At 39.4% G+C, this 6,926-nt stretch overlaps 1 long non-coding RNA gene across 1 annotated transcript; it reads left to right on the top strand.

Moving 5' to 3' along the window:
• The first annotated feature begins 1,161 nt into the window (after positions 1 to 1,161).
• LOC115603893 lies at positions 1,162 to 6,707 on the top strand. The gene is made up of 4 exons (XR_003990021.1): positions 1,162 to 2,088; positions 4,265 to 4,528; positions 5,236 to 5,383; positions 6,279 to 6,707. It is a non-coding gene; the product is annotated as an uncharacterized LOC115603893 (long non-coding RNA).
• Positions 6,708 to 6,926: the final 219 nt, after the last annotated feature.

Below are 6,926 nucleotides of genomic sequence, written 5' to 3'. Positions count from 1 at the left end.
CTAAATGTGTGCCAATTAATTCACAGTTACAGACCTGCAGATCTGTATGAAGATGTAAAAATAGGACCTGGGAAAGCTATTTAGATTCCTCTATAACAAGGCTCCTTGACCCTGGATTTCTAGTGTTAGTTTAATCATGGCATTCTGCTTTCTATTTATTTATATAGATGCCTCAATGAACAAATTAATAATTATACAGCACATTGACAAACATGCCGAGTAATATTTGCCAGATTTTAAATTAATTTAATTCAAGGGCCACTTCATTTACAGGATTCATAGGCACATCAAGGAGTAGCTTTTGCTTCATTGCTATTCAGATTACACCAAGATTTTCCATCATTTTTTCTCTCCTTTTTATCTCACTCCCCTCCCTTCACTGAGGAAGACAATTTAACTTGCTTTTCCAAATAGGTAGTTACTTTCAGGCAGGTGGAAGACAGGTAAATGATAGACAAACAGAAATGTAGATAAATGCATGGGTGACATACATTTAGAGAGATAATAATTTTTGTTATGAAAAAAAAGGAAAACAATTAGGTAACGCTAACATCTCATCTTTATTTTCCCATTACTTCCAATTTTCAATCTATCTCCTTTTGTTTTTCACCTACAATTTCCTTTGAAAATTATTTTAATTTCAAGTCTGTCTTGTGATTCTGTGGAGGAGTGCTTCTGTTCTGTGTTGAACATCAACTCAGTCACACAGAAGTGCCATGCTTTGTATTGTTTGTCAACAGAAACTTGATATTAAGACCAGCAACTGGCTTGAATTGCTGTATTTGAATTGAGAAATGTATGCCCTATGTCAGGGAAGTTGAACTCTTTTTATTGCAGGCTGTGTCCTTTGAGAAGAGGGAAGGAGATGATCATCAATCTTTAAAAACACTCCCCTCCTCCCCCCCACCTTTCCCCAACATTGCCAAGTAAAAGAAAAGTCACAGGACAGTGCTGCTTTTATTTACTGGTCTTTTCTTTCTGTTTCTCATTTCTTGATTCTTCTGGAAAAAAACAGGACAAATTGGTATGTGAAAAAGGTGTTGTTGTTTTTTTTTTCTTAAGAGGTATCAGATTGCTGTATTAGCCAATGCATAGCAGGGTCCTCTGCTGGAATATAGAGAATCTGAGAGATATTTAATATTTCCATGATATTATTTAGAAGAACTGCAATGTTGGGGAGATTAGGACCCCTTCATTACACTTTTTTTCTACCTCACATGATGTATGTTTCCATCTCTTTAGTTACAACAACACCCCTGCTGAGATGCTGGCACTTACAGATGCACGTTGTAGATCGAAACCCTTGAAATCCCTTTCATTCCCTTGCTATTACCTAATTTGTGCCCGCAAAATCCTTCCCTTGGCAAATGAGATTGCCAGTCCCAGGACTCACTCCACTCAGCCAGCACAGCAGCATGGCAGAGCCTGAGCTACCATATCCCCCTCATTGCGTCCTTCTGTCCCTCTGCTCCCTGAGGCAGCAGTGCTTCCTCAGAAATACTGCACCTAGCCTGGGTACCCAGAACTTCCTTTCTGGGCTGAGCACTACTTCACCTGAGTCAATTGCAAGGTGAATATGAAATAGTCCACAGATGCTCAGTAGTTTGTTAAACAGAGGTAGCTTGACCATCTGTGTTTGTTTTACTTGTCTTTGCTAACTAAATCTAGCCACAGGCATAGCTGAGCTTTTAGGGCCCAGTTTTTTTAGGGACCAGATCCTCAAAGGCATGAAGTCCAACTAACAATGGGAACTGGGTCCTAAAAGCTTTGGAGGAGGGATGCTGTGCAATTATACTTAACTTCAAAGATGTATCTAGATAGTGAAACTGAGGGCTGTGAATGGGCTTCATATCACCCAGCTTCCAGGGGGAGACTCAAACATGTGCATGTCGGTGTCTGTAAGTGAGTGAGCTGCCTTTGCTTCCACAATGTATACTGGAGGTCTCAGACTTAATTCAGTTGTGTTAACATATGCCTTGAGAACTCTCTAGGTTGTTGAAGACTTCTGCATGAAGCTGACGCATATGACAGAGGTCCTACAGAGACATATTTTCTTCAGCGGCTGGAGGCGTGGGACCATATGCTAAGGTACCCCTGTTACCTGCTTTGGGTGAACTGCATATAAGCTCCACTGACTAGATCTGCATGGACTGTACTGGGAGCTCAGATACTTCACTCACCTGTAGAGTCCTACATGTTGGTGCCTAAAATAAGATGTCCTAGGTGATGGTGAAGCCCATCCTAAATATCTACTGGTAGGCAGAGGTAGCAAGATGAGATTAATCTAGGGATATTAACAAGAAGAAGACAGAATTTAAAGGAAGACAAGTGAATCGTCTTTTCCTGCCCCATCCCCCAGCTCTACTGAAAGCGAAATTCAGAGAGGAAAATTCTTTAGGGCATACATGGATCTGTCTGGAGAAGAGCAGTGAATCAGAAACCATTGCAGGGAAGATCAGAGGGGCTGGGAGTGAATTGTATAGCAGCATTTGAACTAAATGCGTATTTCTGATTTGCGTGAGGCCACTTAAAAGGTGGAATAACAGCAGCTGCCAAAATGCAAGATAGGTATTATGGAGATAAAAGAGGGCTGTGAAGAAAACCGAGAAATAATTTTTATACCTTTAACATATATTGCATTTAGGAAACTTGTGAGTTATCAATGAATTGTAAGGTTCTTCTCAGAAACAAATAGGAAATAGCTGTGCTTCATGTAAGACATTAGCAGTCTCTCACTCTTACATCTGAACAACTTTTCACGGTAAAATTGCTTTAGCTGGCACGATTATCACTGTTCACTGCTGTATTCAGCATGCTGCTGAATGTGATAATGAGTGATGTCTTTTTTCCATCACTTCAATACAGGTATGCAATTTATTCCGCCAGTAAACACTATTATAATGTAAAATTTATAATACAATATCTTTCAATGCCAGTCAGAGTGATGGTTTGAAGGAACTCGAATGTGTGTGTTATGTATCAGAGCAAACAAACCCTACATTAACAACAAAGTTGCTTACTTGGCAAAATGGTTTAGCTGCCTTGCTTTGATTCTTCGTATGCATATATTAGCAGCAACACTGTTTACTGTATTGTCATGGCCCCAAACTCTCCCAGTCTTTCTATACAATCCTCACAGTATCATGGGTACCAAAGGAAATGGGCATTGCCATGTCACGTATTAGGCATTTTTAGCATTAGGTTTACTTTGTAACAGCCCCACAGCTTAAACCCAGGGTCAGCACAACTAATGATCCTTGATGTCATTAGCCAGATAAACCCTCTCTCACATTATTCCTGCACATTTAAGTTGACAACACAAATAAATACTTTCTGCTGTGTGTCTGTGTGGGGGTAGTGTTCTTTCTTTCAAGAGCTTTTAGATGATATTCCAAATAATTTCTAATAATTTAAAAGCCTTTTAAAGAACAGGCTCTTCTTCCAATAATTGACAGGCAAGACAATACCAGAGGGGGAGGCAAGGTGGAGAGGGGCGGAGGTGTAGATTGCTCTATATAAAAGCTGCTAAATTATGTTGTCAAAATTATAGCAACATTTTTTTTTTTTCCAGAAGCCTTGAAAGATCACACTCCTCCAGTCCCAGACTCCTGGCTTTTGTTTGTTTTGTGCAACCAACCTAAAACTTCATGTCATGATATCTCTTGTAATTGGCGTCACTTGTTCAATTCAAAATCAGCCTAGGACCAGGAACCCCAACATGTGACTGAAAGGTTGTTTCCATTTTTACACAGAACTGTAAGAATAAAGAATTTTGTCTGCTGCTGGTGGTACCTGTGATGTGTAGGTTGGATCTGTGCTTCAAATCTCTCTGTCTGCCCAGCCATCTGTCCATATTCCACATCCCAGATGCTGAGCAAAGCTCAGTAGCTTGGTGCACTTTTCAGCTTTGGTTCATACAGAGTGTCTTATTAAAGTGGGAGAACAAGCAACCCTTCAAAAAACAGGCTGAGAAAACAAGTGATTCCCTTCCATGAACTGAGGGAGAGAGTGAGATACCATTCCAGCTTTTGGTATTCAACTGTGCAATAGGCATTGCATCCTGTAGTGCTTTATGGCATCTGTCTGCTGGAAAGGCTGATTAAAAAGGAAGGGTAAATGCATGCTGTTATCATCTGATGACATTTCAATAAAATGACAATATTTTTATTATTTTTAAGAAACCTTTCTAAGAGTAAATGGTGTGTTTTTAAAAAATATGCTGCACATGATCTGCATGTGTTAAAAGTCTTGATCTCTTTGACAGGTAGATGAGTAAACTGCACTCACTCCTAGCTGCAAGACAAGGAAGGAAGGATTTGGTCTAGAAACCTGCTGAAGAAAGGGACTTGTTGACACTCTTTGGAGCAATATGAACACCTCTCCGTCCTCTCTGTATTTCGGCTAGGCAAGCTAAATGTCTGACCTCAGCTACTGTGATAGAATTTGTCTTGGTACTGCCAGGCATTTGGGATCTTGGGTGAATCATGTCCCCTTGTTATGCCTCATTGTTGAACTGGAGATGATGATGGTAAATATATAATTTGTAAAGTACTCTGAGATCTTTAGAAACGAGATCTGATTTCCTCTTGTGCTTCAAAATCAAGTGCAGAAATTGTATTACAAATTTAAAAGTGGATTCGTTTGAGAACTGAAACTGAAAGCAGAGACTTCATCTTCCGACTAGTCAAAATCTGAAATCACACTCTGCTCTTGTAACAATTGTCTTAATTACCCAAAGGTGACAATCAGCAATGATCCTAATCTAATGGTCATGTGCTAATTTTTGACTGGTCTGCTGCTCTCAAATCCAGAAGTCTTTTAAGAGTAGGCAATAAGTTGTGTTTTATCTTTGCTACTCTCCCATCTACCTGCTCTATATTATGCCTTTGATGACAAGGGTTACTGCAAAGATTAATGGGATTTAAGTATGTGTATTGTTTGTGTATATATTTAAATGCACACAATGTTTCAAAGCTAAATGGTGGCATAACAGGTGAAACCAGTGCCTGACATGTAACTGAGAAGCCAGTCTTAAATGGTATTGGCCAATTCTGAAAGTTCCTTTCTCAGGTGTGGAAGAACTGATGTTGATCTTCTGACACATAGGATGCAGATGTCATTTGTTTCCATCTTAGTCTTGCCCCTAACCTAGCTCTGCCTGGAGGCTGTCACCAGTGTAAACTACATCCTGTTTGGTTTGTTTTTTCTTATTTTTTGTGTATTTGTTTTCCTCAGGTTTCTCCATCTCCTGCTCCTTCTAAGTCAAAGCAGTCCTTAGTTGCCACTTTGGAACAGAATTCAAATCACATTGTGACTGATTGTGACTGTACCAAGAATCAGACCTGGAACTTTAAAACATGTTTTTGTCTATTCAAGTGCCAAGGTAACAAAACATGCTATTTCTAAAATACTGAAAAAAAAAAAATTCATATGTATATGTATCTCAAGGATTACTGTGTTACCTGTAAAAAACAGTTTACCATGAATCTGTGAAGAATGGTAACTTTCAATCCATTGAGTGATTAACTAACTCCTCCCAAAAAAGTGTCACGAGTATCTGCAAATAAAGGATTAAGATCAAGAAAGCACTTCTGTAATGAGCGTGCTTCTAACATGATGCTATAATCATGTGTGCAGGGTTACAAAATAATTTGCCTTTGCAGTAACTCTTGTGGCAGTAAGTACCAAGGGAGTAATAATTTGTGTTTGCTATGCACTGTAAGCTGTTGTCAAACAGATAACTTGTCTACATGTTCAGAATCAGCGTCTCCTGCTGTTCAACTCTATGGACAATGGGGTTTTAATCAATGAGGCACTTACAGTAGAATATAGGTTCAGACTGTGCATGGAGGTGCTCTAGTACTGGTAGAGAGGCAGTAACTGCTCTCTGAATAGCACACTATATTAGCTGCTGGAGGCAAGTGGTTTCTTTTTTATTTTTCTTTTGCAAGAACATCACTTTTCTGTACCATAAATCCTGGTCATGATTTATATTTTGGTGCTTTATTCCATTTTTTGTTTTCAATGTATTCCTTAAATAAGCCAACTGTAAGTTATTTTTTGTCACTGGAGATGGAGAAATGTGAGTTAACTCTTACCCATTAGCTCTGAAATAAATAAGGTCTTCCATCAGAAATAATAAAGTGAGTCAAACTCAATGCCACATTAAATCACTTGAAAGCTTTTGAAACCATTAACCAGCAGGCTGAGCTGTTTCTTTAGTGAAAATCACCCACTGGTCAAGATGAGAAGATGACTTCTATATTTCTCTTCTATAGATCAGAATGAGATAAATCCAAATACTACATACTGGAATAAAATTATAAACACCTTGAAGCTTCACTGTAAGAAGTCACTGGTTGTTGCCCAATAAAAGACTTTTGTTACAACTGTACATGCTGTTTACCAAGTAAACAGAGGATTCCAGTAGTTAATAACTCTTGCCTGGATTATGCCCTCTTCACCCACTGCCTGGCTGGCACCTCATTTGGCCTCTTGGCAAGAACTGGAGCACAAGCTTGGCTTGCTACAACAGAGACTGTAAGTAGATATTTGCACCTTACTGGAGTGAAATGTTTTTTCCAGCAGTACTGGTAAAGCAGGTCTCACATGTAAAAGCCGTGGGAAGCTTGACTGGAGCAACCATATTTGCCAGTCCCTCCAACTGTCCCTTCACAACTCTAACAGTGAAGAGAATTCAGCCTTGGATTAGAGCTTCAGTTCTTCAGTTCTCATGAACCAGAGGGAAAGATTTATTATGCATTAGCACTATGATGACTGACAAGATGAAATGTATCTTGAGAAAGCATATCTGGTGGCTCAGGGGACTCATTTTATGCAGCCCAACTCCCAGAAAGGCCAGTTTACTTCCTTAACTGGTGTGCGTATCACACAGATTTGGATTTCCTGTAGCGGGCAATAGGATC

Source organism: Strigops habroptila, chromosome 2 (assembly GCF_004027225.2).
Source record: "Strigops habroptila isolate Jane chromosome 2, bStrHab1.2.pri, whole genome shotgun sequence".
NCBI classification, from domain to species: Eukaryota; Metazoa; Chordata; class Aves; order Psittaciformes; family Psittacidae; genus Strigops; species Strigops habroptila.
Note: the sequence above shows the minus strand (reverse complement) of the source record. Positions and strands in the feature narration are given on the sequence as shown.